The sequence below is a fragment of the Amblyomma maculatum genome, chromosome 1, assembly GCF_055883805.1.
Source record: "Amblyomma maculatum isolate TAMU_Amacu chromosome 1, ASM5588380v1, whole genome shotgun sequence".
Taxonomy (NCBI): domain Eukaryota; kingdom Metazoa; phylum Arthropoda; class Arachnida; order Ixodida; family Ixodidae; genus Amblyomma; species Amblyomma maculatum.
In genome coordinates this window covers 19357518-19375267 of record NC_139344.1, presented here as the reverse complement: position 1 = coordinate 19375267, position 17750 = coordinate 19357518, and the positions used below count along the sequence as shown (strand labels likewise).

Genomic DNA, 17750 nt, shown 5'->3' with positions numbered 1-17750 from the left:
CCTCTGGATAATAATGAAAGCTTATGTCTGGTTCAGTACAATATGTAGAACACTGCGGTACCGAACAATACCGCACCATGGCGATCTGGCGTACTTCGCGATGCCTTTTTTTACGACCGACCACAGCACACAACAAAGCCGCGTTGTCGGCCCATCGTCTGCTTATCCACACAACTGCCACGACGCTGTTGCCACCTATAGGTCGATCTCGCGGCGAATAGGTCTGGCAAGGTGCCTACCAGTTTGGTGCAGTTGCGGCAGCCAGACGAGTTGTGATTTTCTAGTTTTCAGTCAATACTTTTGAAAATTCCTAAGCATAGGAGTTCAAAATAAAAAAAAAATATTTGCAAGGAACACTGAGAATTGATGGACACAATTTGCTGCACAACATTTCTAATTATAAGGTAATTGAAACTCACTTTCTAATTGTCACACTCCTACTGTTTATGCCAATGAAGGGTTTGAAGTTGTGGACAAGACGATGCCATACCAGTTTTTGAAATAATAAACCAGTTTTCCAAAGCCCTGCAGTGGGAAGAATTCCAGCGTTTTTATTTTATCCTCAATAAACCGAAACTGGGCATTATACATGCACAGGAAGCTTGGTGCAGACGTGACATCTGCTGATGACGCGAGGCAACAAGAAATATGAAGGAAAGTATGTTATGCCCATAGCATCCTTGCACAACGAAGTGGTTGGTTTGTGGGGTCTAACGTCCCAAAGCGACTCAACCCCGCCGGGGTGGCGCAGTGGTTACGGCGCTCGACTACTGTTCCCAAAGACGCGGGATCGAATCCCGGCCTCGGCGGCCGCTTTTCGGTGGAGGCGAAAAGCAAGGCGCCCGTGTGCTGTGCGATGTAAGTGCACGTTAAAGAACCCCAGGTGGTCGAAATTTCCGGAGTCCTCCACTACGGCGTCTCTCATAGCCTGAGTCGCTTTGGGACGTTAAACCCCACAAAACCGAACCGAACCGAACCAAAGCGACTCAGGCTATGAGAGATGCCGTAGTGGAGGACTCTGGAAATTTTGACCACCTGGGGTTCTTTAACGGGCACTGACATCGCACAGCACAAGGGCGCCTTGCTTTTCGCCTCCATCGAAAAGCGGCTGCCGAGGCCGGGATTCGATCCCGCATCCTTGGGAGCAGTAGTCGAGCTCCGTAACCACTGTGTCACCCCGGCGGGGTGTATAGCAAAGTGACAGTGCAAACACCAATAGCTGACCCCCCTCCGTGGGAATTCAAGACTATTATGACAAACAAGACTACTCGGCTTCGATATAAAGAAAAGCTGGCATCTCGACCTTGTTGATGTACAGTAAACTCTCGTTAAAACGAACACGCATATCGAAAAATCGGTTAAATTGAAAATTCTCCATGCCGTGCTTTCACCTCCTATAGGTGCTATGTATTAGCTCTCGTTTATTCGAAGCATTTTTCGGGCGTAATGCGGATATCTGAAAATTTTGACCGGAAGGACCGAAGGCAAAGGTCATTACAGAAAGGTGATAGGGGCTCTGAGCGAGCGCTTTGTTCTTATACTAAGTGCCGAACGCAGTCACGTTCGAAGAACGAATACAAAATTCCCGCGGATGCAGCCGTTTTTCACCTTGGGAGCAGTCACGTAAGCGCCGATCGCACGGGGGCTGATGGGACTTATCGAGCGTGGATCGGTCAGCTTCCCTCCAGATGTGCATACCGACAAGAACGATTTAGTGATTGTGTGGTTCCCTTTCGTACGCCATGCGCACGAAGCGTTGACTGATTTTTGTTGTGTATGTGGTGTCCGCAACAAAGTTCACAGTAGGAGTGTCACAGTAGGAGTGTCACAGTAGGAGTGTGACCAACGGCTTATGCGACGCGTTTAGCAGCTCGAGGACGCTTTTGTCGGGCCGAATGCCAATGCGAAGCGGGCAAGCATTACCCAGTTCTTTCTTCTAAAATTATAAAGTTGAGTTTTTCCTGAGAATTCTTTTCCGTTTATTACAAAAGCTCCCTTTGTGCAGTGGAGCGCCGATGGACGTGACGGGCCGAGGGCCGCCAAAGCATTTTCGCTCGTCGCTGTCGCGCTCAGGTTCTGGGTTTGTAGAAAATTTCGCGTATCACCCAGAACCAGCTCACTAGGCAGCCAATCGCTGAAGGCTTTGGGCTACTCAATTTCCGTCCTGCTTTTTTTTTTTGCACGAGCGAAGTTGGTTTTCCTAGTCCGGTTTGAGCGAAGAACCTGCAGACGCTCACTTCGTCTGATCCGTGCATATATGAGCGCATCGAGACAATTCAGTGAAAGCTTGGTAGGGTAGTAAGGGGGAAAAAAGGCTAGTGTGGCTGGTTAGATATTGTTAATTTTCGAAATGAGCAAGTGGAAGTCCCTACTTGCATCGCAGTGTAGTAGCGCAATGCTGAATTGTGACCTTTTTTTATTTTACATGTGATGCGTTACAAAAAAGTTCACTGTTTTACCGTACGTTATGCCTTTTAGCGTTAGAAATGGTATATAGTGTAATTGTATTCTCCCTGACCGAACGACGAGGTGGTGGTAACAAAGCAACGCTGAAAACGCATCTCTGTCGCAGAGTTCCGTCGCTGTGTGCGGTGTGCACCAGCGGCAACGACAGGCATTGACGGCGGCGTCGCACGGCTGATTGCCAGGGATTGTCCCCGGAAATTTTTGGCATTTTGCTAAACTCGAAACTTCACTTATCTCGAAAATTTTCCGGCATTTTACAACTTCGAGTTCATGAGGGTTTACTGTACTTCCAGCTACCTGCATTGCATATACAGATGCATCAATTATAGAAAATGGCGGTAGAACAGCAGCTACTAGCCCAACACATAGTGAACTAAAAGTACATGGTCTTGAATATTTGGGGGCTGGGATTTAAAAAATTCTTCTGCAAAATCTACTATCCCATTCGAGCTGAAATAACGTTCACAAAGTAGCAAAATATCGTCTACGTTATCTGATAAGTGATTCAACATCGGTACTTTTCTAGATTTCCCGAAATCGAGAAAAAACTGCTCTCGGTGGCGTGCAGAATTTTCGCAGAAGAGAGTTGATAAGCTATTTTAACATGATAAGTCATCTGTCGAGCAGTGAGACAAGTTCCATCCCGGCCGTTGGCGCGCTTGCCTCGCTGCCCGACAGATGACGCACCATGTCAAAATAGCCTTTCGACTCTCTTCTGCGAAAATTCTGCACGCCGCCGAGAGCAGTTTTTCCTCGATTTCGGAAAATCTAGGCAAGTACCGATGTTGAATCACTTATCAGATAACGTAGACGATATTTTGCTACTTTGTGAACGTTATTTCAGCTCGAATGGTGTAGTAGATTTTGCATAGGTATGTTTTAAATCCCAGCCCCCAAATATTCAAGACCCTGTACATAATGAATATGTTTCAGAATATCCGGATCCGCTTGTGATGGAACTCTGTGCAATCCGCGATGCTATGGAGGCCGTAAATAAAATGACACCCACATCTTTACAGACTCCTTAGCTTCCATAAAACAACTGAAGAAAGTGACAGACATAATGTGTAACCCAAGAAATCCACACATGCAATAAAAAAATCAGATATGCATCCAGATACATTGGATATATAACGATGCTAAGAGTGCTGAGCAGAGAGAAGTTGACCACCTCACACACGAAGTTCCAAACACTAATTCGCCCCCACCAGGCTCCCTTTTGATGCCCGATCCGCTGTTCCCATCTTAGCATCCTCTTTAAGGAAAAGTACACGTGCCCTCATTTCCCCGTGTACTTTCCCCTCCCTCATAACAAGATTGGAGGAGGTTTCCCTAAGAAAGATAAGAGCTGGGGCGGCCCTTAAACCATCGGTAACATGCCGATGGGAATCTCAAGAAGACATCGGACCCACCACCTGCCCGAAGTGTTCCACACTAGCTGCAGAAGTGGATGTTCACCACCTGCTGTGGACTTGTGCAGGGACAAGGGCATCAACGACACAGATTCTGCAAGAAGCAAGACTAACCGCAACAAGAGAAGAGGACTTCTCTAAATGGCTCCCCGACAACGATAAGAGCGGGAGCCTTCTCCGGTTCCTTACGGAAAATAATTTACTTGAGTTTTTGCGTAACTAAAAAAATCCAACTGCAGGCATTATTGCCACATCATGTACAATATTTCACTTGCAGCTTGCTGTAAGTGATTATTTCACTTGCACCCTGTATGCACCATACATTACATTGCACGCAACCACAAAGGCAATACTCTCTAGTAGAGCACGGCATCCTGCCAAGGCAAGGCACTTAACCAATATGGCTGCTAAAATATTGACAGTACATTTCCTGAACATATCGGTTTCTCTGTCCAAAGTTCCGCGCATTGCAGCACACCACTTCCAAGGGTGGCTGTACAAGCAATTGGCGCCACTGGCCAAGCCTCCTTTGCCCATTCCCATTCACTACATCAGCATAGCCCGGGGCACAGTAGGCACCCCCCCCTTCTGCTCTTCTGTCCATCAAAAAATTTTGCACAACACACAATGCCTTCACGAGCTCTTCGGCATGCTTGGGAGTTTCCCCCAGTGTCCTTTCAAGTATCCTCCACCGGGTCACGAGGATGCCAAAGGATGCAATGAAAAAGTTGCTTTTGAGACACCTAAATAAAGTTAATAATGGTCTTGAAGCAGCGAAATGCGTGGGACATGTGGTAACAGATTTACTCTCCTGGCCATGGATTTGACAGCAGCAAAATAAGATTGCTCTTAGAGACAAGGACTGCCATGTGCAATAACAAGCTTTGTGTCTATACTTCGTTTCACAAGTTGTTAACAGCACTGCAAAAGGTAATGGTAATCTGGGCCAATCAATATAGCTGCATTACACGACTGTGCTCTATACCAGCCTGTGCCGCCATAGACAACAATTGTGTGAGAGCACAATTATTCAGTGTGGTCATCGTGATTGGCCCAGATCACTCTTACCTTGTGTAATGCTGCCAACACCTTGTGAAATTAAGTACATATGCGTGGTCATGTTAGACTGCATACTTGTGGCTTCACAACTAGCGATCTCATGCTCCTGCTGCAACATCAAAATTGTAGAATGCTCATCTGAGCTGTAACCAGGGGCCTTCACTGGTGCTTTCATTAACTGAATTACTTCAATCGGAGCTCATTTGAGGCTGCTGGAATCGCAATGCTGTCGAAATCACGGCAATTTTCAAACCTCAAGCGGCGTACTTCAAATTTAAAAAAGAAACCATGCTAAAGTTTGAGAACATCTATGGGGACAAGTCTCAAATGGACATTTCTCAACTGTCTGCAACTTTTCAAGTGTGCGCCTTATTAAACTGTCTATCTAGCATAGCTGTTGTACAATACCGCAGTTTGTAAATTTCGAATGCTTCTCGTCATCTTCTTTTGTGTGGCACGCCTGCTGTGACAGCATGCCGTAGAGGTCACTTGGTCGGGTGGAAGGTCTCTTCATTAATATCATACATACAGAATTGTGGCTGGTGTGGACACATTGATTGCTAACTCTGTTCACGTCATAGAATGGTCACGCAAACAGCCTAGCTTTGCAGATGAAGAATGGTCTAGAAACAGCCGCCTATAGATTAGGACAACTGTCTGCAACCTTGCATTATTTTGAAGTTCACGAATTGTAAGTTTGTAAATCTTGGCACAAAACTGAAACCGCATCACATCCATACAAAACATAAGAAAACTGCTCGAAATTGAATTTTCACCTGCTGTAAAGCCTGAACCAGATACTAAGCCAAAGTGTGTGCATGTTTTGCATGTTACTGTCAATGTGCTGGAACTAAGTAATGAAATTGCAAATTATGCATGCAATATTTGAAGTCATATCGATTTTAGGAGCAGCAACTTCAGTGCTGTTACCTTGCTCGGCTGAGGCGATAGTTTAAGATCCGTTTGATGGCCTCCAAACCGCGCCCAGGGTACGGCCTCAAAATGTCATGCCACAGCTGGAAACCCTCGTCTCCGACAAATACACGAGATGCACTGAGGTCTGTCTAAGGCAGACGCAGGTCTCTAGGCAAATCTAGTTGGCCTGCTTCCAAGAGTACCCCTCCATCGCTCTGCTTGCCATAAGCACCAATGTATGCAACAACAAACTTGTAGGCACTATCAACTACGGCAAGCAGAACTATGGAGAAGGTGCCCTGAAGTGAAAGAAATGTTGAAATGCTCAGTTAATAAAGCGTCCACAATCTTCCACAGCATATGAAACATGTCTAACGGGCACCTTTCAGATGTAGTTTATCAACATCAGCAGAATGACTATGTCCACTGTAGGATAAAGGCCTCTCTCACATCCTCCTATTTAACCCTTCAATGTGTCTTCTATAGCAGTGTTCACAAAGTAATAACACAGTTTCCTGGAGCACCTATTACATATATCAAAGTTCTATGATAGCAATACAAATCTTCCATTGGAAACATACCTTGTAGTTGAAATACATACTGCCAGCCTTGACGGGGGCTTTAATTTGGGCGTGTTTACCATCCGCAGCCCCGATGCAGTTTGGAAACTGCTAGGTACGCCCAAATCCTTCTGCAACATGCAGCCAAGTCATGAGATCTGGATCCTGAAAAGAAAGGTAAGGTCCATAAAGAAAGGAAAACATGGACACTGAGGCAAATAGCAATCAAATAGCAATAACAATGTAGCAGGTTTGATCGAGAGGCCTTATTACTAATAGTAATATATACTAATAGTTTTCAGAAGCATTAGTCTTGAAATTAATCTTGAAAGCAAATGGGTGAGTATGAACGCATGATGCTAGACTACCAAGTGTTTTTGCAGGTATTATGCAGGATTAACTAGTCATTAAAGCACACAGATGGGGCAACTTGATTCTGATCTTGGAAGTGGCACCTGTTCAACCTTTACACTGAGGGCTTCATTCCATTGTGCGCACATGATAAATAAAAGAATACATTGTATAAACACTAATATAATTACACAATCCTTAAAGTTATCATGCAGAGAGTAATAACACTGTCGCACAGGCATTTCGAAGGCCTCTGAACTGACAGTCTATCGAATAAAAGGTTATGAGCAGGGTTGCACAGGCGTTTTAATGGCCATCAAGCAAATAACAGTTTTAGAATAGGGTTGGAGTGCTTAGGGAGGCACTAGCCACACCCTTTGCACTTTCAGCACAGCATTCTGTGTGTGTGCACTGGTGCCCCACTATTACCCTAGCCCCGAACCTATAACGTCATGATCTTCTGAAACTTTCCAGCAATGGTGGCACCATAGCACCTTGGTCTGAGCTGATATGAATTCTCTTGATAGTGATCAAGTTTGCCGTGAAGCAGTAGCACAACTGCTTCGAGTTTGGTAGCGATTAAGAATTTTGAAGGCTCTTGAGTCAATAGCATTTGTATCCTTGTGACAGGTATAACACAGACTTCTGATTTTGAATCGGGCTGCCTGGGTGATATTCCTAGCTGTGAGTGCAGCAGACTTCTTTGAATAGAATAACAAATGCAATGAATGTTTATTTATATATGGCTGCAGTCTTCATGTTAAACGTTTAATAAAAAGTTTGAAAGTGCTTCATTTCATTAGGCACATTTTTGTTTGAACCATCATTTCATGTTTATATCACATCTGGGTGCATGTAATGAGGGTCTACATAATTCAAGTGCTCACAGGCGTGTACAAAGGCTGGAGCCTAGTCCACAGAACTCAACATGACACGCGGACTGCTGCTCGTACTGTAGAAATTCCCACCCGAAAGGACAGGGCTATGTCCCGCATGAGGTCGTCCGATGACAGTCACCTGTAAAATCGATGTGCAGGCAGTTGATGTAGGGAAAGAATTGAGCAAAGTTTCATGCAATAAACAAATTACTTTGCTTAGAATGTGATGCCCTTGCCTGCTAAAAATTGCAAGATTGATAGGAAATTCAGAAAAAAAGCCCCCAGCTGCTGCAGAAGAGTTAAGTGATGGAGTAGCTTGTTTGATGACATTATATTCATTTAGCACAAAACAAACACGGCCAATGTGACAGCATCTGCTCAAGCACTAGCAGTGTGGTTTCTGGACTGTGCGAAAGCAGGTGAGAGAGCACAGAAAGATCAACCAACGCTGCCACACATACAGCGAAGGCTCGTTGAGGGCTATGCCCATCCTTTGCTTGACTGTTTCCTCTTTATTTTCCCAGAGAGAGAGAGAGACGAAGCCAGTAATAGATGCATGTAATTGTACCCCCTGGGTGTAGAGTTGAAATGCTAAGCTCCTAACATGGGGAACCATGTCAGTAATTTCTGAACAGTGATGAGGTGTAAAAAAAATATCTTGGGCGAGTTGGTTTCGGACATAATAACCAGAACAACATCAGTAAAAGAGATGTGCAGAAAACAAAAAATATATTCTCAGTGACTTTCCCTGCCGTCCGAATGTGTCCTGTACAGGTGGTGCTGAGGTGATGCATGTGGTTCCTCGCAATTGCTTGGCTGGCGAGAGGTGGGCAGTGTGAAGTCTCAGTTTCATGAATTCTTGGAAGACGGCACTCATTCTGGGTGCCCCATCGCTGGCCAGCCAGGGAAGCCTTGCTGTGACGCTTCACTCAGTTCATTCAGCTCGGTTGCCTGGGGCTGCTGGTAATCGGCATTTGTCTGAGCCGCGGAGGGGAAACCGAGTGGAAAGCCCAGTGGCACTCCGGCATGCCTCTCCATGCAACCTCTTCCTCTTTCTCCTTCGAACACTTGGATACTCACCGAAGATGTAGGCATGCTTGGTCTTGTGGGAAAGCTCATAGTTGCAGCTGTGTTGGCCTCAGCAGTGGCATGAGACTCGAGAGGCACAGGAGGCGTGGATGTGGGTATCATTGGAAAGGCCGTGCTCCCGCCCAGAGGCCCCATCAGGCGTGCATTGGCACGGAAGCCTTGCTGTGATGCTTCATTCAGCTCGGTTTCCTGGGGCTGCTGGTAATAGGCATTTGTCTGAGCCGTGGAGGGGAAACCGAGTGGAAAGCCCTGTGGCACTCCGGCATGCCTCTCCATGCAACCTCTTTCTCCTTCGAACACTTGGATACTCACCGAAGATGTAGGCATGCTTGGTCTTGTGGGAAAGCTCATAGTTGCAGCTGTGTTGGCCTCAGCAGTGGCATGAGACTTGAGAGCCACAGGAGGGCTAGATGTGGATATCATTGGAAAGGCCGTGCTCCCGCCCAGAGGCCCCATCAGGTGTGCATTGACAGGGGAGCCTTGCTGTGATGCTTCATTCAGCTCGGTTTCCTGGGGCTGCTGGTAACCTGCATTCGTCTGAGCCGTGGAGGGGAAACCGAGTGGAAAGCCCAGTGGCACTCCGGCATGCCTCTCCATGCAACCTCTTTCTCTCTCTCCTTCGAACACTTCGGCACCAATCGAAGATGTAGGCATGCTTAGTCTTATGGGAAAGCTCATGGTTGTAGCTGTCCTAGCCTCTGCAGTGACATGGGGCCCGTGAGGCACAGGAGGGCTGGTGGGTATCATGGGAAAAGCCGTGCTCCCGCCCAGAAGCCCCATCAGGCGAGCATTGACAGCCAGCAGATGGTTCTGGCGAGCCTCGAGGGCACTGATGCGGGACTCCAGCTTCATGTTTTTAGAGCGCAACTTGTGCAGACACGACAACAGTGTAGCGATGTCAACACGCTGGGCCTTCCCCGTGAGTAAGATGGAGCCGCGGTCTCACTGAAATTCCAGCAGCTGCTCAAGTGTCTGAGAACGCATGCCTGGCACATAGGGTTGCCTTGGCCAGGCAGGGTTCCGAGGAACGCTGGTACGGGGTGGCCCCAGCTGACATGTTGAGGCCAATTTTTTGGGCGATAACGTAGCAAACGTCCGGTCTTCACCATTGTCATGGTCCTTAGGTGCTTCCATCGTGCTTTGAACGCTGCTGATCGCTAACGTGGCATCATCCGGCTCAAGCCGAGCAGGCTGGGAGAGTACTGAGCCAGCTGATTCAGGGCAGCTGTCTTCTTCACCACCAAGTTTCAGCTGCCGACAATATGTGTGGTCCATATTACTTGCTGGAACAATACCTGCTTGCGCAATGTTCGCTTCTTCTTCGCACTTGTGGCGCGCGGAGCCGGCGGCGTTCACTCCTTCTGCTGCTTCGCTTCATCGCACATCTGCTTCTTCTTCGCTCACCTGGCAAACTTCATTCGTACTGCTATCTACCTCCACAAATATGCAACATTGCCTGACACTATACCAAACAGCCTTCAAGCACCCTGCCTACGTTTTCCCGCCACCGCTGCTCATCTGGTTCGCCTCCTGGGTCCTCCCCCTTCAAAATGTCCTCGATGCCTTCGTGTGGACTAGAATTGTGAAAAAACTTTACTCAAGGCTAAAGTCCCGCTATACAGCCTTAGCAATAGCTCAAGTATCCGCCGTTACCGCCTGGATTTCCACTTCTAAATGACGTCGATGAATGGTTAATAATTATGCATTATCTATCGCTTCAAGTGCCCTCAACACCTTCTTGTCATCTAGGCACGACTGTGGTGTCCTTGAGGTTCGCAGACATCCATGGAAAAGTTGCGCGTTTTCGTTTTGTCTACTTAAGTTTAGTCGTGGTAAACATTTCCTTTATTTTTATTGCGTGCTCGCATGGTTGCACTGATATTGCATCCAGTCGTTGACCAATTATAAAGACTGGTCTTGTCAAGGGCATTCGTAATAATTATATCCTTGGAGCATTCAAATCGTTTTTTCGTTATTTTAAGTTCTAAAAATGCAAGCCACCAAAAACATGAGTACATATTGAATGTACACAAGATGTTTTTGCGAGACTATTAGTTCGACGAGGATGCTGGCTCCATAGCTGACCGAAGAACTCTCACGCGCTTTATAATCATCAACACTTCTTTCCTTCCACCCTAATTTTTCATCAGTGGTGGCAGCGGCGAATGAGAGCATGGGGCGCCTCATATAAATTCCTTGCATTCCTCAACATGGTTGCGCACCTTCTGACGGTCGCATATGACGGCATCTTAAGCTCCCTAAAGCTTGTCGCCTTTGCCTCCTTTTTTGGAAAACATTAGATCACAATTTGATGCTTGCTGAGGTACTGTGTTTCACTTGTGCTCCTTCCTCCTAATGCCACTCATACTTATATGAGCCTAGATCTAAGACAAAGATATTAGGCGTGTGCATGTTTTAATACGAAAGCGTTCGCCGCGTCCTCAAAAGAGTTGTTTTGGTTTGTTTTCCCACATTTTGTTTGTATTCCCCTGTCACATGCCTTGATGACTTGTACGTATTACAGGCTGACCTTGACAAAGTCTGTGACTGGTGCTTGAAGTGGGGCGTGGCATTGAATGTATCAAAGTGTTTCCATGTGTAATTTACAAACAAAAAAAGAAAATTATTGGATCGTACCTTTTAAACCACAATACTATTCAAACTATAGATAAGTTTTAAGGCCAGGTAAGGCCAAAAGATTAGTCCAAGATGACACCGCACACAGCACACAGAAACAGCAGCATCAACCAGGCACCAACCGACACTGCTCGAACGTCGTCTTCACCAACGCTCACGAGATTCTTCTTCTTCCCTCCTTATGCAGATATCAGTGCATGCACCGCCTAATGTAACACTACCCCGCCGGCTGAAAAGCACCGTCCCGGTGCGTACTAGCGTCCAAACCAGGGACCGTGTAGTATGGCTTGAGGCGTGCAACATGGACCGTCTCGGTGCGTGATGTAGAGGTATGCGTTGCGGGGCGCAAGGGCGCAATTTCGTATTTCACTGGAGTCACTTGTCGTAAAATGTAGTAGGGTCCTGTATAACTGGGCAAAAGTTTTTCTGAGAGGCCAACGCGGCGAGCTGCGGTCCCAAGTAGCACGAGAGAGCTGCATGAATACTGGGTGTTGCGATGACCGGAATCATAGCGACGTTTCTGGGAGTGCTGGGAGGCTGCGAGTCGGTTGCGAGCAACAACGCGGGCAGCATCAGCTTGGGCTATGGCGTCATGAGCATATGAGCTGGCAGTGGTGGCAGAAGGAAGCAGGCTGTCAAAAGGAAGCAGAGGTTCACGGCTGTATGGATATAGAGAGGGGAGTCACCGGTAGTGTCGTGACGGGACGAATTGTATGCAAATGTCACAAATGGCAGCATTATGTCCCAGTCGCGGTGGTCATCAAAAATGTACATAGACAGCATGTCAGTTAATGTCCGGTTAAGGCGTTCAGTAAGCCCGTTCGTTTGTAGATGGTAGTCAGTCGTGAAAGAATGACGAACGTTGCAGAATCCTAGGATCTCGTCGACTACACGCGCAAGAAAGCAACGGCCACGGTCGGTGAGCAGTTGGCGGGAGCTCCGTGGACGAGTATAACGTCATTGAGGAGGAAAACAGCGACATCAGTTGCACAACTGGTTGGTATTGCTCGTGTGACCGCGTATAGCATGTGGTGTAATCAGTGGCCACCGCAATCCATTTGTTCCCTGATGCGGACAGTGGAAAAGGCCCTAGAAGATCCAGACCCCCTCGAGAAAATGGGTTTATGGGGATGTCGATCGGCTGCAGGAATCCAGCTGGTAAAACTGAAGGCTTTTTCCGGCATTGACAGCGGTCACAAGCAGCCACGCAGCGGCGGACTGCGCGGTATAGGCCTGACCAAACGAACCGACGGCGCACACTGTCGTATGTGTGAGAGACGCCTAGATGACCCGCTGTGGGAACGTCATGAAGCTGTTCAAGGACGGCTGTGCGTAGGTACTGAGGGACTACGAGTAGAAGGTCGGGGCCATCAGGTCGCATATTGTGCCGGTATAAGGTGCCGTCGTGCAGCACAAACAAACGAAGGGAAGGGTCATGGCGATCGGCGCTGAGGCGATTGATAATTTCGCGAAGCTGAGGGTCCTGGCGCTGCTCCCGGCGAATGTTGGAAAAGTCAGAAATAGCGAGCACGCAAGCGTCATTGTCACATTCAAGTTGGTTTGGCGGGTCGACTGGATGACGGGACAGGCAATCGGCGTCTCGATGCAACTGGCCAGACTACTGAAAAATTGTACTCCTGAAGGCGCAAGGCCCAACGTCCAAGGCAGCCAGTAGGGTCTTTGAGTGTGGAAAGCCAACACAATGCGTGGTGGTCAGGGACTACTGTGAATGGCCGCCCATACAAGTAAGGGCGGAATTTCGTAATGGCCCAAACTAGGGCTAAGCACTCACATTCAGTGATGAAATAATTCTGTTCGGCAGCAGAGAGGGGTCGGATGGCATAGGCGATGACGCGAGGGGAACCGAGCTGACGTTGTGCGAGAACGGCACCAATTCCATGACCACTTGCGTCGGTGGGTACTTCTGTGAGCGCTGACAGATTGAAGTGAGCCAGCACTGGCGGACCAGTGAGATGGGCAATAAGAGCGAGGAAGGCGGCCGATTGTTCATGGCCCCAGGAAAAGGAGACCCCTTTTTTGAGAAGCTGCATGAGTGGACGGGCGATTTCCGCGCAGTTTGGTACAAATGGCAAGAAATATGAGCAATGTCCGAGGAAGCTACGCACGTCGCTGCTAGATTTCGGTATAGAAAACTCACAGCGCGAATTTTGTCGCGGTCCGGCTGGATGCCATGGGCGTTGACCAAGTGTCCTAGGACCTTGAGTTCCCGGCGACCAAAGCTACACTTCTTGTAGTTCAACTGAAGGCCAACTCGTCGGAAGATGCCAAGAATAGCCGAAACATGATGGAGGGGGCCCTCAAAGGTTGATGAAAATACGATGACATCATCGAGGTAGCACAGACATGTGGTCCATTTGAACCCGTGTAGTAAAGAGTCCATCACGCGCTCGAAGGTCGCAGGGGCATTACATAAGCCGAAAAGCATCACCTTGAATTGGTAGAGGCCATCTGGGGTGACAAAAGCCGTCTTTTCACGATCTCTTTCGTCAACAGAGATCTGCCAATACCCAGAACGGAGATCGATGGAGAAGAAGTAGTTGGCACCATGCAGGCAGTCGAGGGCGTCATCGATCCTTGGAAGAGGGTAGTCGTCTTTCTTTGTTATCTTGTTTAGGTATCGATAATCAAGGCAAAACCTCCAGCTGTTGTCTCTCTTTTTAACGAGTACTACCGGAGATGCCCAGGGGCTGCTCGATGGCTCAATAATGTTGCTGGCCAACATTTTCTCCACTTCTTCCTGAATGACCCGGCGTTCGGAAAAAGCAACTCTGTAAGCCGTCTGTGAATAGGGCGGGCATCTCCAGTATCGATGCGATGTGTGACAACGGACGTTTGGCCCAGGGATCCGTGACAGAAATCAAAAATGTTGCTGTATGACCGCAAAAGGCTGGCAAGAGCGCTTGCATATTCGGGACGCAGGTCAGAGGCAACCATGGCTGAGATGCGGTCCTCCGGACTATGTGACGGGACAGGTTGTGCAGGTACTTCGGCGTGATGGTCGGACAGCACTGCAGAAATAGTAAAGCTGGACAAAGGTGACAGCTCGGCAAGGAAAATGCCCTCCGGGAGAACTTGCGAAGTTGCTGAAGTTGAGTACGGGAATGTAGGTGAGGTTATTCTCGACGTGTACAATGTTATGAGGTAGGACGATGTTGCGCCGTAGAGTGACGTCGGTGATGGGGTTGACAACGTAGTCGCCGTCAGGAAGGGAGGAAAAAGGTGCCATATGGGCACATATACTGCCGCCTCGGGAGGTAGGCGAGTAAATGTACTGGAGCGGAGACGAGGCTGGGAATGGTCAGCATTAGGGTCGTGAACACAATGGGGCAGGGCTAGGCGCAGAAGTCCGGAGGCACAGTAAATGAGAGCAGAATGGGCTGTTAAAAAGTCTAGGCCTAAAATAACGTCTTGAGGACAAGTAGTAAGGACGGCGAAGAGCACAGGGACGTGATGGCCGGTGATGCTGACGCGCGCAGTGCACATTCCGATGATGGTAGCAGTGTTTCCATCAGCAACACGAACTGTAGAGGTGTTGGCGGGCATAAGAACTTTTTGAGGCGCTTGCGGAACGACGAACTAAGGACTGAAATATGGGCTTCAGTGTCAATAAGGGCAGAAACGGAGACTCCGTCCACAAGAATGTCAATGAGGTTACGTCTGAGTGTGGGGGTCGGTTCCGCGTTGACAGTCCGGGTCGGTATGCAGCGTCACTCCCGGTCGCTGCACTCGCTACTTTCCCGAGTAGGTGCCGGCGTATGATGGGGAGGAGCTGCGACGAGGCACCGGTGAACGGGATCGACGAGCCAGTTTGGATGGAGATCGGCTGGAGCGACGGGCAGTCGGGACGGTTTCGTTGCGAGGCTGATCTGTTTGAGGAAGATAATGTCCAGGTCCATCATAGGCGGGGCGGGGCTCCTCTGGTTGTGCAATGAAGCGTCGAGGTCCATTGTAGTATCGACGGTCGTCGTTGTAATAAGAGCGAGGGGCGAAGAAGATACGGCTACGGCAAAAAAGAAATGTGTGGCCGGCGCGACAGCAAATGAAGCAAATTGGTCTGTCGTCTGAGGTGCGCCACTCTGCAGGATTGCAGCTAAGGTAGCGACGTGGGGAAGCCTGGCTCGCGGTAGCAGCAGCCACTACAGGAACAGGGTGCGTTGGTGACGGTGGCGGCACAGGGCTAGAGGAGATGCCGTCGTTGGCGAGTTCTTGGCGAACAACGGCCTGCATCATGGCGATAGTGTCGGGCGGCGGAGACGTGAGTGGTGCAGGAGCGCCAAGACCTCGAGTTCTCTCCGGATAATCCGAGTGATGTTCGCTGGATGAGAAGGCTGTTCCAAAGGCGGCAGGTCAGCGCAGGATGATGTAGCCACCGTGTTTGGAAGGTAGTCAAAGCGGTGTACGATACCCCGTTGTTTAGCCTGTTTGAATTTTCGACAGACTTGAAGTACCGAGTCGACGGTAGCGCAATCCGTACCGAAGAGGATGTTGAACGCATCATCCGCTATGCCCTTGAGGATATGCCCTATCTTGTCACTTTCTGGCGTGGAGCTATTTATCTTGCGGCACAACGAAAGGACGTCTTGAATATAGGCAAGGTAGGACTCCGTGGGGGATTGGGTGCAAATGGAAAGTTCTGTTTTTGCTGCGAGAACCCACCGACTCGGCTTTCCGAACTAGTCTTGTAGCTTTTGTTCACAAATTTCCCAGGTCACTAGATCTTGCTCGTGATTTTGGAACCACGTCCGAGCTCTTCCCGCCAAATAGAAGATTATGTTCGCCGGCATAATGGTCGCGTCCCAGTGGTTGTTTCTGCTGCAGCACTCGTACTCATCTAGCTAGTCGTCAACGTCCGGCTTGTCTTCGCCATTAAAGATGGGAGGGTGGCGGATCTTCGTGAGTACCACTGTCTGAGTCGATGTTGCTGCGATGGTAGGGGCTGCCTCGGAGGTCATAGTGGTCGTTGCTGACGTCGTGAGCCCAGGTAGGTGGCGGTCACTGCGCAAATCCAGCTTTTCCTGTGCTATTTTGCTCTTATATTCTGTTCTGAACGCACGGGGATCTTTAGTCACCTCCACCAAGATGATATGTGGCAAGGTAAGGCCAAGAGCTCTTGGCCTTACCTTGTGTGCGTTGTCATCCTGGACTAATCTAGATTAGTCCAGGATGACAACGCACACAGCACATAGAAACACAGCAGCGTCAACCGGGCACCAACCGACACTGCTCGAACGTCGTCTTCACCAACACTCACGAGATTCTTCTTCCGTCCTTACGCAGATATCAGTGCATGCACCGCCTAATGTAACAATATCTTGGTGTTACACTCACAGCATCCCTAGACTGGACAGCCCATGTGGACATAATAACGGCCAAATCTTCTCGTCTTTTGTATATTTTTCAGCGGAATTTTAAAAGTTCTCCCCAGGTACTAAAAGAAACACTATATTTAACAAATGTCAGGCTTCTATTAGAATATGCTTGTGTAGCATGGGAACCTTTTACGGGTGCCCTCACTGACCAGTTAGAAAGGGTACAGAAACGCGCTGCAAGGTTTGTGACTGGCAATAATAATTTTGGTATCAAGAGCTCTGAACTTCGCGACCGTATTGGGTGGAAGACTTTAGCAATTCGAAGAAAAATCTGCAGGCTAAAGTTCTTGTAAGGCATTTACAATGATTGTACCGGTATTAATAAAAACACTTATCTAAAGCAGCCATATTACATTTCGGAGAGACTTGACAACTGGAAAAAGATTAAGTTATCAATGATGGAATAAGCTTCCGAATGATGTAGTTTGTACACCTGACTTCCAAATGCTGTTGAAATGATGTGATATATTTCTTCCAGACCTCGTGCGTTTACCAGAGCTGTGTTGATGTATATTATGTTATCACTTATACTACTTGTGAATTCATTTAGTGTACGTTCTATTAGTGCATTGTGTTACCTTGCTAACAAGTTTCCCGATATCTTTGTTGCATGCGTTATTGTATGTGGTTGTATCCCCCCTACAATAATACCTCATGGGCGCTGTAGGTACTTGTAATAAATAAAAGAACTGCGCTGGGTTTACTCGTATCAGTACTGTGTTCAAAGCGAAGACGAGAAAGCTAGGGCAAAGTAAATTTTCCTTGTCTCTAAATCCAATTAGTGCGCCTTCGTCGGTGCCCTCTCCTTTCTGTCTGCCGCTGGCTTTTGGCGCGATTTGCTAATAATACCTTTTGGTGGCGCTACGTAGGTTAGCGGTTCGCAAACTGTCAGCGGATCACTTCTTTCCTTTCTTCGTTTCTGTCTTTTTTTTTATTCCATATTAATTATGGGGAAAGGGGGAACTTAAGCTCTGCCTTAAGTACATGACGCAA

General features: G+C 48.1%; 1 pseudogene; it reads right to left on the bottom strand.

Moving 5' to 3' along the window:
- Nucleotides 1–4234: 4234 nt before the first annotated feature.
- On the bottom strand, nucleotides 4235–6451 carry LOC146201908 (uncharacterized; annotated as a pseudogene).
- Between the last annotated feature and the right edge of the window lie 11299 nt (nucleotides 6452–17750).